Source organism: Oryx dammah, unplaced genomic scaffold (genome assembly GCF_014754425.2).
Source record: "Oryx dammah isolate SB20612 unplaced genomic scaffold, SCBI_Odam_1.1 HiC_scaffold_11050, whole genome shotgun sequence".
Taxonomy (NCBI): domain Eukaryota; kingdom Metazoa; phylum Chordata; class Mammalia; order Artiodactyla; family Bovidae; genus Oryx; species Oryx dammah.
In genome coordinates, this window is record NW_024080444.1 from 7,107,591 (window position 1) to 7,123,189 (window position 15,599).

At 36.2% G+C, this 15,599-nt stretch overlaps 1 non-coding gene across 1 annotated transcript; it reads right to left on the bottom strand.

The window, feature by feature from the left end:
- Positions 1–15,018: 15,018 nt before the first annotated feature.
- TRNAC-ACA lies at positions 15,019–15,090 on the bottom strand. Its single transcript has one exon. It is a non-coding gene; the product is annotated as a tRNA-Cys (tRNA).
- Positions 15,091–15,599: the final 509 nt, after the last annotated feature.

The window sequence follows — 15,599 nt, forward strand, 5'->3', positions numbered from 1 at the left end:
ACTTCTACTAATTTTGTTTGTAGTAATGCTTCCTAAGGCTCACTTGACTTCACACTCCAGAATGTCTGGCTTAGGTGAGTGACTGATGGTTACCTGGGTCATCATGGTTATCTGGGTCATTAAGACCTTTTTTGTACAATTCTTCTGTGTATCCTTGCCACCTCTTCTTAATCTCTTCTGCTTGGGTTAGGTCCTTACCATTTCTGTGCTTATTGTGCCCATCTTTGCATGAAATGATCCCTTAGTATCTCTGATTTTCTTGAAGAGATCTCAAGTCTTTCTCCTTCTATTGTTTTCATAGTTAGCTGTCTTGTTTTGTTTTTGTTTTTGTTTTTATCACATAAAGCTGCAGCACTGAAGAATGTCCCCATTATAGTATATCTAATATCTACTGGATACTTTCTAGGTACTAGACTAGTTACTAGACACTCTGCTTTGTTCTTTCAGTGCATCCATCACAAATAATCTTAGTACAGCTTCACAGGTTAACCCTTCCATTTTACTATTGAGAAAAATGAAGAACAGTGAGGAAAAATCACTTGGCCAAGGTCATACCACTAATGTGTTAAACATGAGCTTAATTTGCTACCCTCTTAATCATTATTCTAAGATAAGTATTTCATTTAGGGGAACATGATAACTGCCAGCTCTGATGGGTAAGGGCAATATGAAACTGATGAGTAATCAAGCTTTGCATAATATAAAGGGCAGTGATCTTGACTCCATTACTGAATATCCCATGAGACCACTGTTAAGTGAGAAGCTAATTGCTCTTACTCATGAGTCTGTTGTGAGAATTAAATGAGGTCATACATATAGAATATGTAGTTTGTTGCCTGGTAATTGTAAATTGCCAGTAAACATTTGCCTTCACTCTCATTGTGATTGTTTTGGGGGTATTTAAATTAATGCAGTCCTGTTGTTAATAGTACCTTAAAGATCTAGTCATATCTTGCCCTCTTGACCTTTTAGAAAGGAAGATATTCATATGAAATGTTCTCTAGGCTAGAGAATGAAGTTTTCTAGTTTTTCTTTTATCTTTAATTCAAGTGATCAAATGGATGTATTTAACTTTTTAACTGTAAAACTTATTTATTTAACTTTTTGTTCCTGTATTTCTGTTTCTAACCTTCTACCACAATAAACTTCATATCTATAGAAAAATTGAAAGAATTGTATAATAACACATGTAACTCATTTCAGACTTACCAATTATTGCTATTTTTTTTTCCAAAATTTGTTTCTCTTCACTTTTTTCTAACACCGTATATACGTGTGTACGAAATATTTTGACTGAATTGTTTGAAACTAAATTGGAATGGGAAGTACATTTCATCCCCAAATCTTTAATAAGAACAAAGACATTTTTGCACATAATCATAATAGTATTATAACACCCAAGAAATTTAATATCAGAGAAATAGAAATAATGTTATTTAACATGAAGTTTCTATTCAAGTGTCTGTAATCATCTCTACAATTTTTATTTTGGATGAAATACATCATGATCAAAGGCTGTTGCTGTAAAATCTCAATTTTCTGAAGATGTGATAGGTTATGGGAAATTTCATTGTTTACTATAAACTTTCTCAAATGTATGAAAATAACCTACATTCAACTAACAAAGTTTTCTATATTTACTTTAAATACAGATTGTAGATTGCCTTCCTTGGTTTCACAGTTCTTCCTTCTTTGTCTACTAAATCTATCTAGATTTTAAAGAAGGATGATATATTGTCAACCATTGTATTTTCATATAAAGCTTCCCTGAATTTTTAAAATCATTTTGTTTGGAGGAAATTTTCAAACATATCCCCAGATAGAGAACAATAGTACAATGTCTCCATGTACCCATTCATCCCTATTTGATGATAATCAACATTTTATCAGTCTTACACATCTCTCCCAATTATTTTTTTGTATGAATAGTATTTTAAAGCAAATCTGTGACATCACTTCATTTTATCTGTAGATATTTCAATACAAATGTCTAACAGGATATATGTATGTGTCTCTTTTCATTTACCTTTTTTCATGCCATTTACTTCTAGAAAATACTTTTGTCACTTATCTTGTTGTGTCCCATATTCTAGTCAATATATTTGCTGCAGACTCTCTTTTGGTAATGTTTAAACGTCCCTAATTCACCCAGATTTTCTATTCACTGATTATGATATCTAGAGGTTTTGTTAGATTTAAGCCCTCACCTTTCTTTTTTCAAAAATATTTCATTGTTGGAACTATGTACTTGCTGTTTGCATCACACCGGGAGACATACTGTATCCGATGGTTCTACTATGAGAAAAGCTATAATTGATCTGTATATTTAGATGGTATCATTCTGAACCATTCTTTATGAAGTTTTCCATCAACTTTTCATCTAATGGTTTTACAATTCATTAATAGTCATGGCCTGGCTCCTTTATTTCTTTAGAGTTTGCAAAATGGTGAATCTTCTATATTTATTATCTCTTGCTATATTTGGGCTTCCCTGATGGCTCAGTGGGTAAAGAATCTGCCTGCAATGCAGGAGACACAGAAGATGTGACTTTGATCCCTCGGTCAGGAAGATTCCCCTAGAGGAGGAAATGCCAGCCCACTCCAGTATTGTTGCATGGAGAATCAATCCTGTGGACAGAGGAGCCTGAAGGGCTATAGTCCAGAGGGTTGCAAAGAGTTGGACACCATTGAGTGACTAAGCACATTTGCATTTGTTAGCATGATTTATTCCATGAAGACCTTTCCCTCATCCATTCGATTATATGAATATTTGAAGTTTGTTTTATTCAGAAAAAGCAGGATAAATGCTTGACTATTCTCATTAATCAGTTTATCATGTTACCTCCAATTGTGAATTTCTCACATTTTAAATAGTTGTATTTTATATGTTTAGTTGATATAGTGGATGCTACATGCAGGTTTTTAACTATTACACCATATTTTCAAAGTATTTCTCTCAATTAGATGGGTTTCTGTAGGTGGGTGCATCCTTGCGTATCTGCAAATATTTTTGTTTTCTCCCCAGTGAGGGAAGAATAGTTTTCCTAGGTAGGGGGAGTCTGATTTCAAGCTTCTCTGTTAGTTGTTTTAGAAATTTCTTTATCAACTTTTAAATACAACATTGTAGATGAGCAATTGAACAAAACTTCTTTATCCTTTTTTCTTTCTATTGGAAAGTTCTAAATTTGTTTTTGTTGTTCAAGGAATTCAAGTATCTAACCAATATATCCCTATGCTTGTAACTTCATTAATCCCACTGGGAACTAGCCAAAACTTATAAAGTATAGGCTGGAATATTCTTCAGCTGATGAAATTTTTAAAATTATGATTGGTTTTATTTTCATCTATAATCTACTTTTTCTTCTGGAAAGCCTATTCTCAAATTACAGTTTCTGTATCTACCCTCCAAATCTTATATTTCTCTCCAGACTACAATCTCTTTTAATTTTGCTTTATGATTGACTTGATCTTCCAGACCAGTAATTTTATTCATATCAGAGATGATTCTCTTCTTCAGTGTATATGTTAAATTTTTACAGTTTGTTCCAATAAAGTATGTTAGTCTACAGTTGATGTTATTTTTATTATTTTATAATTAGAATGTTTTCTTTCAATATTTTCTGTCTTCCTTTATATCTTTGTTTCCTTAGAGGTCCATTCTGATATTTTGTTTGATTGCTCTCTCTCTGGATATGAGGTTTTCAAAAGTGCTGAAACTCTTTTCCTTCTACTTGCCATGTTTGGTAGCTTGGAATTGAGGACAGTGATATAGAGTGCCGAAAGACCAGTGGTCTATCAGGACCTGCAGGCTGGAGATACATCATAAATCAGATTATCCAAGAAGAAACCATTTAGCTACTGAATCTCTCTGTACTTTCCTTCAATAAGGGGTGCAGAATTATTTCAACTGTTTAGCTCCTTGTTAGCTTTTCATAGAGCAAGAAAACTAATCCTACTCAAATTGATTCCAGATTGCTTTGGGGAAGATCCTAGAATACCCAGGGGCTAGGATCACTTAGATTCTGTCACATTCTCAGTCTCTGTTGCTGGTTCCCATGCTTTCATATGGACCAGAGAGGGAGAAGATACTTATTGACTCTTGAACTTAAACCCATTTATGTGCCAGGTCCAGTAATTTTTTGGCCTAAGAAAATGGAATGACTTTAAGTTAAGAATTGAAGGGCATATGTATTTTTTACTATACCTAGTCTTTGGAAGATTGTTTCTTGGAGTATCAGTTTTTTTTTTCTTTGTCACCAAAGCTAAGAACTTATTACTTGCCTATGACATAGAACTGAATCAAATTTAGGATAAAAGTTGATTTGGATCTCAAATCATTGAGATATCCTCTTTATTCATATCACTTTATTTATAAAGGCAATATATTGAGGAAAATATGCTTATTTTGTGTCATATTTAATTATGCAGACTGTCTTGAATCCTTTTGGAGGTATGGGTTATAAATAAGTAAAGGAAATTTAAATCCTTCCCAATTGAATAGGAAGGTAGTTTAAGATTATATAAAATGATTTAATCATTCATATCTTAAAACATTTCCATTTTGAGAAGAGTAGAATATAAAATGTGTTCCTTAAGCCAAAAATGTGATCAGCAAAATAAGTAACTCAACTTGTAAGGATACCTGGATTCTAATCTTGATGATGTTACCAGTTAACTTTATGATCTTGGGGGAAAAAATCACGGTAATATTGTTTCTCATCTGCTAAATGTAATAACAGTATAGGTGAAAATTTAGACCCTTTTTGTTTCTAAATTTCTGAATCTGCATAAACATAACTTTGAATATGAGCAGTAAGGTTGAGACCTGTGAAGACAAAAGCATTAACTACATCCAAATAGAATATAAAATAATGATATAAGTGTTACCTGGCCTCCACTTCAGGAACAAAAATCACAAAAACAGGAGCCTTGGCTACTGAATAAAAACTGTTGTTCTGTGTAAATATGAAACATTTTCCAGCTGTATCTACCACCTTTGCTAAAGTTCTATTTAGACATTAAACTTAGAAAATACTTAGTTATACTGTTTTATCATTATGTTTGATGCTTTTGATCATATGTAAAAGATGTTTTCCGAGGAGTCATAGTCATAGCCATCTAAAACCCATAAAAGTCAACCCCAAAATCACAAAGAAACATTTAAATTTACAAAGAAAATTTCCTGAGAGCTAAGAATCCTCTAAAATATAACCTCTTCTCACCTTTAACATTCTTTTTTCTTTTTCACCATATTATTCTCCTCTGTAAACTTTTGAGGGTATAATTATTCCTACCAACACTTCTCATACCTATTTCTCTATTCTTTGTCCTTGTGTGTCACCATCCACAAAATAGCCCAAAAGAGCTTTATTTACTTTCTTTGCTTGGAAGGCCAAAATGTTTCTTCATACTATTGGATTGCATGTCTGTAGTACCAAATTAAGTCTTGAGTATCTCTCTGCTTATTTTTAAAATTTAATTAAACTATTCCTACAAAATACAGGAGTATAAAAGTGCTATGAAACATTATTTGTCCTGCATATATGATAGACTTTCATGAAAATAACATGAACAAAACCAGAACCAATGAGCACTAGAATATATATGCAGATTCTAAAGTGTATGATATAAATTGTTAATAAAAGTAACATAAGCTTAGACTATTCTAGAAAATGGGTAAAACATGAACTAAATGTTGTGTTTTTTTTTTTTTTTTGATTGGGTTGTTTATTTTTCTGGAATTGAGCTGCATAAGTTGCTTGTATATTTTTGAGATTAGTTGTTTGTCAGTTGCTTCATTTGCTATTATTTTCTCGCATTCTGAAGGCTGTCTTTTCACCTTGCTTATATTTTCCTTTGTTGTGTAGAAGCTTTTAATTTTAATTAGATCCCATTTGTTTATTTTTGCTTTTATTTCCAGAATTCTGGGAGGTGGATCATAGAGGATCCTGCTGTGGTTTATGTCGGAGAGTGTTTTGCCTACGTTCTCCTCTAGGAGTTTTATAGTTTCTGGTCTTACATTTAGATCTTTTATCCATTTTGAGTTTATCTCTGTGTGCGGTGTTAGAAAGTGATCTAGTTTCATTCTTTTACAAGTGGTTGACCAGTTTTCCCAGCACCACTTGTTAAAGAGATTATCTTTACTCCATTGTATATTCTTGCCTCCTTTGTCAAAGATAAGGTGTCCATATGTGTGTGGATTTATCTCTGGGCTTTCTATTTTGTTCCATTGATCTGTATTTCTGTCTTTGTGCCAATACCATACTGTCTTGATGACTGTGGCTTTGTAGTAGAGCCTGAAGTCAGGCAAGTTGATTCCACCAGTTCCATTCTTCTTTCTCAAGATAGCTTTGGCTATTCGAGGTTTTTTGTATTTCCATACAAATCTTGAAATTATTTGTTCTAGTTCTGTGAAAAAATGGGCCAAAGAACTAAATAGACATTTCTCCAAAGAAGACATACGGATGGCTAACAAACACATGAAAAGATGCTCAACATCACTCATTATTAGAGAAATGCAAATCAAAACCACAATCAGGTACCACTTCACACCAGTCAGAATGTCTGTGATCCAAAAATCTGCAAGCAATAAATGCTGAAGAGGGTGTGGAGAGAAGGGAACCCTCCTACACTGTTGGTGGGAATGCAAACTAGTACAGCCACTATGGAGAACAGTGTGGAGATTCCTTAAAAAATTGCAAATAGAACTGCCTTATGACCCAGCAATCCCACTGCTGGGCATACACACTGAGGAAACCAGAATTGAAAGAGACACATGTACCCCAATGTTCATCGCAGCACTGTTTATAATAGCCAGGACATGGAAGCAACTTAGATGTCCATCAGCAGATGAATGGATAAGAAAGCTGTGGTACATATACACAATGGAGTATTACTCAGCCATTAAAAAGAATACATTTGAATCAGTTCTGATGAGATGGGTGAAACTGGAGCTGATTATACAGAGTGAAGTAAGCCAGAAAGAAAAACACCAATACAGTATACTAACACATATATATGGAATTTAGAAAGATGGCAGTGATGACCCTGTATGCAGGACAGCAAAAAAGACACAGATGTGTATAGCGGACTTTTGGACTCAGAGGGAGAGGGAGAGGGTGAGATGATTTGGGAGAATGGCATTAAAACATGTATAATATCATGTAAGAATCGAATCGCCAGTCTATGTCCGATGCAGGATATGGCATGCTTGGGGCTGGTACACGGGGATGACCCAGAGAGATGTTGTGGGGAGGGGGGTGGGAGGGGGGTTCATGTTTGGGAACGCATGTACACCCGTGGTAGATTCATGTCAATGTATGGCAAAACCAATACAGAATTGTAAAGTAAAATAAAAAATAATAATAATAATTTAAAAAGTGTTGGACAAATCTTAAATGAGGGACAAGGTTTCAGGGGCACAGATTCATAGGTATAAACCCTTAGTCACTCAGTCATGCCCAACTCTTTGTGACCCTTTGAACTGTAGCCCACCTACCTCCTCTGCCCATGGGATTTTTCAGGCAAGAATATTTGGAGTGGGTTGCCGTTTCATACTCCAGGGGATCTTCCCAACCGAGGGAGCAAGCCCAAGTCTCCTGCACTGCAGTCAGTTTCTTTACCTGCTGGGCCATTGGTGAAGCCTAGGTATATACACACACATGTCCAAAGGATGATGTGTGTGTGTGTGTGAAGAGAACCCTGAAAATGCCAGAAGAGAAGACTATTAGGATGGTTAGCCATATTGTTCAGATGTGAGGAACATACTGAGAGATATCTTCATTCTCCGGGCAGTTGGAAGTCAGTATGGGTTCTTACACAGGAAAATAACATAATGGAATCAATATTAGAAGGCCTGCTATTAAAATAAAACAACAAACAACTCACTATATTATCAGTTATCTTAAATATGATAGTAAAATGTCACTTTTGTTGTCATGTATTTATAATAAATAAATGGTGTCGATTTTTTTTTAGTAAAGAAAATATCCTTTGAGCAAGAAGTTAGCAAATATTGACGAGAAAAACAGCTGATGGTCTCAGTAGCAATTATTCAATACAAAGTCTCCCACCCATTTCAGTGAACAAACAATTGCTATTGAAAAGTTTAAAAATATTTTACAGAGTAACATTATAATAAAATCAGGTAAAATTTCATGTCTGAAATATTTTGTATTCAACTGAATTATCATTGAAAAGGCATCAGCACACCTGCAATATAACACAGCTAGAAGGAGGTTTAGTTCAGTTCAGTTGCTTGGTCGTGTCTGACTCTTTGTGACCCCATAGACTGCAGCACGCCAGGCTTTCCTATCCGTCACCAACTCCCGGAGTTCACTCAGATTCATGTCCATCGAGTCAGTGATGCCATCCAGCCATCTCATCCTCTGTCGTCCCCTTCTCCTCCTGCCCCCAATCCCTCCCAGCATCAGAGTCTTTTCCAATGAGTCAACTCTTCACATGAGGTGGCCAAAGTACTGGAGTTTCAGCTTTAGCATTAGTCCTTCCAAAGAAATCCCAGGGCTGATCTCCTTCACAATGGACTGGTTGGATCTCCTTGCAGTCCAAGGGACTCTCAAGTCTTCTCCAACACCACAGTTCAAAAGCATCAATTCTTCGGCACTCAGCTGTCTTTATGGTCCAACTCTCACATCCATTCATTACTACTGGAAAATGGCAGCTTTAACTAACAGACCTTTGTCGGTAATGTCTCTGCTTTTTAATATGCTGTCTAGGTTGGTCATAGCCTTTTCTCCAAGGAGCAAGCGTCTTTTAATTTCGTGTTTGCAGTCACCATCTGCAGTGATTAACAAGGTTAGTTTCAGTCAGAACTGAAAACTTCCCCTCCCTAATTTTAGTGGGAGCTGCTTTGTATTATGCTGTGAAGACAGCATGTGTTGCAAATGCCTTTTGAGAACTTGGGAAACTAAGTTCAGTGTACTAAAGACAAATATTTCCATATACAAACTCTTATACTTCTAAGTGGGGATTTCTTTGATTTTCAGTCACAAGAAGGTGTTGATTTATGGTTCCTTTCAATGTCAAAGAATTAAAATTTGCATGAGGATTGAAGCCTTTTGAGAAACTTCTTACTGCGCACAGGGAGATGCTTTTTACACTTCACATACTTAATATCTTGAAAAAAAACTAGCTACACCAACGAGGCAGTTTTGGATATAAGGCACTATGAGGCAGTTAGGGGAAATCCCCATGTTTTCATAGACATGAACTGATTTTGCACTAGCACAGTTGATTTTGCCCTCCTTTTAAAGAATGAAATAAAATTTTATTTAAATAGGTTGATTAACAATTTATTTTATCAAGATATGTCTTTGCTTATTGAAACGGCAAAGAGCTAACTTTTTTTTTCAATTAATGGTACTCAGTAAGAACAGGTTTGTCAAGGGATTTCTTTGTATACTGCTAGTGGGGTTAAACTGGAAAATACTGTTGAGGAAAGCAGTGTTGTTACTGGATAGATAGAGTTTACAAACACATGTAGCATTTGAGTTGTAGTTGTGTCTTTATGCATATTTCCTTAAGCAAGAATTTGCGATTTTGTTTAAAAAATATGGACAAGGATGGAGTAATATTGTGATTTACAAAAATATGTATTTGGTCTTTATCCTGAAGCTCCCCAAATTCTTGGGATTTCCTAAGTGATGATAGCCATAAAGGTAAGGACAGTGTCCTTTGTTATTTTAATAAAGTAACTTGGCTGGCAGCTAAGGATGAGGTTTAGTTATCAGGGGAAACAATCACCTTATGAAAGGGTTGGAATTTTCAGTATTCCTACCCTCAACTTCTGGAAGGGGAGAAGGGTTAGAGGGTGAATCAACTGCCAGGGATTTAATCAACCATGTCTATGTAATGAAGCTCTCATAAAAGCTCAAAAGAACTGAGCTCTGAGAACTTCTGGATCAGTGAATAATCTTGGAGAGCAGTGTGCCTGGAGAGGGCATGAACGCTTCATGTTCTTTCCCCATATCCTGCCCTGTGAGACCCTTCCATCTGCCTATTCCTGAAATATATCCTTTTATAATAAATTTATAATCTAGTGAGTAAACAGATCTCTTGAGAGTTCTACTAGCTGCTCCAGCAAGTTAATCACACTGGAGGAAGAGGTCCTCAGAATCTCTGGTGTACAACTAGTCAGTCAGAAGTATAGGTAATAACCTGGACTGGTGACTGGTGTCTGATTCCCAAGGTTAGTGTTATGAAACTTCCAATCTTCCCCCAATTGCTGGTCTATCAGATGCTCAGGTGACAGCCTGGGCATGTGAGTGACATTTGAAATTGTGGGAAGGACAGTTTTATAAGCCTGAGCCTTTAATCTGTGAGATCTGATGCTATCTGCAGGTATTTAGTGTTAGAATTAAGTTGAATCATAGGATACCCAGTTGATGTCCAAGAATTGCTTGGTGGTGTTGGGGGGAAACCCCTTCTCTTCACATTGAAGTTGGGTCTCAGAAGACCTAAGAAGTCATGTCTGACTCTGCGATTCTGTGGATTGTAGACTGCCAGGCTCCTCTGTCCATGGAATTCTCCAGGCAAGAAGACTGGAGTGGATAGCCGCTCCTTTCCTCACAGAATCTTCCTGACCTAGAGATAAAACTCGGGTCTCCTGTACTGCAGGCAGATTCTTTAACATCTGAGCTACCAGGGAAGCCCAAGAGATGGCCAGAGTATTATTACTGATAATCTGGAAAAAGTTGGAAACAACCAAAAGTTCTCAAATCTTGTGTGGCAAATTCTTTAACCAAAGTATATGAGTATATCTTACTATTGCAATCAATAAAAGTCATGTAAATATGTGTGGGAATATACATATACCCAAATGTATAGATGCACATATACTTACTTATGAAGACTCCAACTGTCTGTTCTTTCAGATTGTCATTATCTTCCAAGTTTTTTAAAGTAATTTATGAAAGTGATAGTTGCTCAGTCACGTCCAACTCTGTAATCCCATGAACTATAGAGTTCATGGATTTCTCCAGGTCAGAATACTGGAGTGGGTAGCCTTTCCCTTCTCCAGGGGATCTTCCCAATCCAGGGATCGAATCCAGGTCTCCCTCACTGCAGGTGGATTCTTTATCAGCTAAGCCACCAGGGAAGCCCAAGAATACTGGAGTGGCTAGCCTATCCCTTCTTTAGCTGATCTTCCTGACCCAGGAATCAAATCAGGGTTTCCTGCATTGCAGGTGAATTCTTTACCAGCTGAGCTACCAGGGAAGCCCAAAACTAATTTATGAATTTATTTTAATCAGGGTTTCTCTGTGTAACTTCAGTACCTGTCTTAACTTTTATCTATGTGAATAATGCCATTACTGTGAACAAAATGTTTTATATGACTAATTAAAAAACTTTCTAAATATTCTTTCCATCAGTTTTGAAAATAAGAAATGACTATGTCAACTTTATTTCGTCTCATACCATAAAGTCTGATGGTGTGATGAGTCTTACTTAGGTAATATAAAATTTATTTCTCCCAGTGCGTTCATGTGATTGGAATAGTAGGGAGAATTCCCTAGCAAAAATTCATTCTAGATAATTAATAGGACTGTAAAGAAAAATAAATAAAAATACTAAGTTAAAAAATTCCTTCCTTCCCTCTCTACCTCCCCTCTTTTCCCTCTCTCTCCATCTTTCTCTCCCACTCCTCCTCCTCTCCTTCCCCCAATTGCATACATTTCCAATTGCATAGTTTAAAAATGGTCATAATGTAACATCAGTTCATTATGTAAGCATAGGATTGAAAAATGCCAGCTGAGATACCTCTTATTGTTGTAAGAGATACAATAAATATTTTTAAAATTGTCTAATTAAACAAATAACAACTTTCAACTGTAGTGTCTATTTTGCCAACAGTTCTGGTATTTCTTGCTAATGCAATACATAATTTTAGTTTTATTTTTCCAACACTGCATTTTCTTGGGGAGATGCCAATTTTCAGATTCATACTACAAGTGTAGTAGTAATTTTGTAATGTTGAAGAAAATTGTAACTAAACAAATCAGTTTATCTCCTGTTACTGTTATAAAAGCTACCACCAGGCTCCCCTGTCCCTGGGATTCTCCAGGCAAGAACACTAGAGTGGGTTGCCATTTCCTTCTCCAATGCATGAAAGTGAAAAGTGAAAGTGAAGCCACTCAGTTGTGTCCGACCCTCAGCGACCCCATGGACTGCAGCCTTCCAGGCTCCTCTGTCCATAGGATTTTCCAGCCAAGAGTACTGGAGTGGGGTGCCATTGCCTTCTCTGAGGCCATTGTAGTATGTAGTAAATAATTTACCAGAAATACTAGTGGTACTAGGGAAACCTCACAAATATATTTCCAAAATAGGATAGTCAAAGTGACTTAGATATATTCTGCTTCATATCATAATCTTTGCTTTTGTCTGGTTTCCTTTAGGATGTGAAATGTATTTGTCAAAGCCTTAGGCTGGAATTCTTGCAACTTAGACATAAGGAAGGCAATACAACACAGTGACATCAGGGTTGCTGATGGGAAATAGCAAGTGTTTAGAAAGATTGGTAAGAACTGCTTAATATATTTATACAGATTTTCCTTGCTATATCAAAATAGCCCATTTCTATGAAACTTTTCATCAACTAAAATGGTGTAAAGAAAAAAGCAGTTACCTTAGGACACATCTTGCTAACGGATGCACAAATGGAGACAAAGCCAGTTGCTCACTTGCAATTTAAAGCTACAGAGGCTTGATGCTGAGATGCAAGTGTAGTTCCTGGGGAAAGAGCTTGGTGGTGCCACTCACACAGCTCAGGGTTCAGGCTGCCTTTATAGGGCTGGCTGCAAAACAAATGCTAATTGCCATTTTTGCTTTTTGCCTTTTCTCACAAAAGTGAAAATTCTCTTTGGATTTATCTTGCTTACCAAAACAGATACTAATGTAGGGCTTTCTAAAAAGTGAAGGGACATAAAGCAAGCTTCTGAAAAGCAGAGGATACCTGTATTCCTGTAAACATATGAACAGTAAATAAGAAATCATGAAAGACTACATTGCCTCTGTCCACAACCCAAAAAAAGGCAAATATGTCCACTTACATAAAATCAAGTACTGTTCAGGAAAGAAATGAAATGTCTTCAAACTTGGCTGAAGCTGTTCTTTAGTTGAAGCATCAAAAAACAATTGTCTTCCCTAACCGACTTTGTAATCCATTTTCTGCATCTGTTTTGCCTTTAGTGACTTGACTGCAGAGTAATAATCTTGACACTTTTCTAAAGCAGATCTTGTGACTCTCCATATGCTATATGATTCTTAGGATGAAAAATGGTTTTACATTATCAATTATTTGGCCCTTTTCCCCAGTAGATACTGTTTATGAACATGTGAATTTTGCATTATGCAGTAGATTTGTTACTGAAAAGTTATTTTTAAATAATTTGGGAGAATCAGATCTTATTTTAAATGTACCAGAGGAGTTTGTTATTATTAGGGACCTTGTGATAAACACTTCTTCAAAGTGAAATATTCTAAATTATTTTGAAAGCTGTGATTTTCTATACTGTTATCTAAAATGAAGTGCAAATAAACTAGATGAAAGTTTAAAGAAAATGATGTGTGTGGCACATGAGAGAACCAGCTGGCCTCTCCCCAAATGGCCTTGCATTACCCTTGTGATGTTACTGTATTCCAGAGTCTGACCTTGAAACTTGCAGGCTCAGCGATTTGAATTTGTCAGCACTAGAAGACTAAATCTCAGGAGCATTATAAGTTATTGGAACTGTTGTATTAAATCAGAATACCAACTTAATTATAGCTATTAAAAACACATTGTTTTTATATTAACTTGAATAGTTATGTAAACAGAACAAAAACTTTCCTCCTTGAGGTGGACTATTGAGGAATCTAAATGGTTATTTTGAAGTTATTTTGGTGTGATAAGGCAATGGCACCCCACTCCAGTAATTTTGTCTGGAAAATCCCATGGGCAGAGAAGCCTGGTAGGCTGCAGTCCATGGGGTCGCTAAGAGTCAGACATGACTGAGTGACTTCACTTTCTCTTTTCACTTTCACACGTTGGAGAAGGAAATGGCAACCCACTCCAGTTTCTTGCCTGGAGAATTCCAGGGACGGGGGAGCCTGGTGGGCTGCTGTCTATGGGTTTGCACAGAGTCGGACATGACTGAAGTGACTTAGCAGCAAAGATATCATGTAACGTGCTTTATTTTGCCCTTCCCCGAAACCTCAGAGACATGGCTAATTGATTATTGCTAATTGACCAACTGATCCACTAAGCTAAGAGTTAGCTTAAAAACCCTCAACATGACATTCCAGAAACCAGCTCAATAGATTGGGAATGGCACAGGATTTGATACTTTTTCATGGGTAAATCTTTTTGCTCTGTGCCTGTTTTCTTTTCTGTGAAATTAATGAATTTGACTGTTTTTTTTTTTTTCCTCCCATGTCCTGTTTTGCTCTACAAATAACTCTGCTTGTTTAAGCAAATGACTATGGTCTTAATTTCTCTACCTTAAAATGAGAAGGTTATACTGAATCTTTTTCAAATATAGACTAAAAGTTATAACTCTTATCTGAAACTGTAAGTCAGAGCTTTTAGCTGTCTATGTCAACCATAAAGAAATGGAGATATAGATCAATTGCCAGCCACCATCTTGTGTGCACATGAATTATCATCTATGTCCAAATATTGGGTTGATGCAAGAGTGCCATATGAATTATAATGTCTGTTCAGAGAGCAGAATGCAAGAATGTTGATACATTTGCCAGTGTTTGCCATGTTGGATCTGTAGATGGATTACTATCCCAGGTATTTGCTTCACTTGAAAAGTTATCAGCTGTCAAGTCTGAGAGCAGAAAAACTGAAGCAAGTTTGAAGTCACATGTACTAATTTCTGCAAAGTAAAGTAAAGTTGCTCAGTCGTGTCTGGCTCTTTGTGACCCCATGGACTGTAGCCTACCAGGCTCCTCTGTCCATGGGATTTCCCAAGCAAGAATACTGGAGTGGATTGCTATTTCCTTCTCCAGGAGATCTTCCCAACCCAGGGATTGAACCCAGGTCTCCTGCATTGTAGGCAGACGCTTTACCATCTGAGCCAGCAGGGAAGTCCAATTTCTGCAAAAGTGTTTGTAAAATCAGTCATATTTGCATTATGTTGGCTAATTGTAGACAAAATATAACTGTTTTATGTATTCATATCTATTGTCAATATAGGTCTAGTAGTAGCAAATGTTTTCTAGTCATAGAGCCTCCAGAGTACCATGAAATAGTCCATATTTTAATGATGGAAAAGATCTCTCATTACTGAAATGTGTTTTTATTATTCAAGGACTGCGGTTGTCTATTCACTAAAATGATTGCTCAGACTGCAGGTCACAGTTGCCTGAGTGCTCTGGTTAAGGGGAAAAATATGAAGTTCTGATTGGTGTTAAGCAGTGAATGTTTTGACAAAGATAATGGTTCCATGTACAGTGATAAAGCATTCTTCATATCTTCAATTTTTTTATTTTTTGTTCCTTTAAAAGTGTTCCTTTCCATTTGATTTTTTTTCATTTACTTTAAGGAGAGTATTCACCAACCATGCTCATTTAAAATATATTAATGTCCTCTTCCT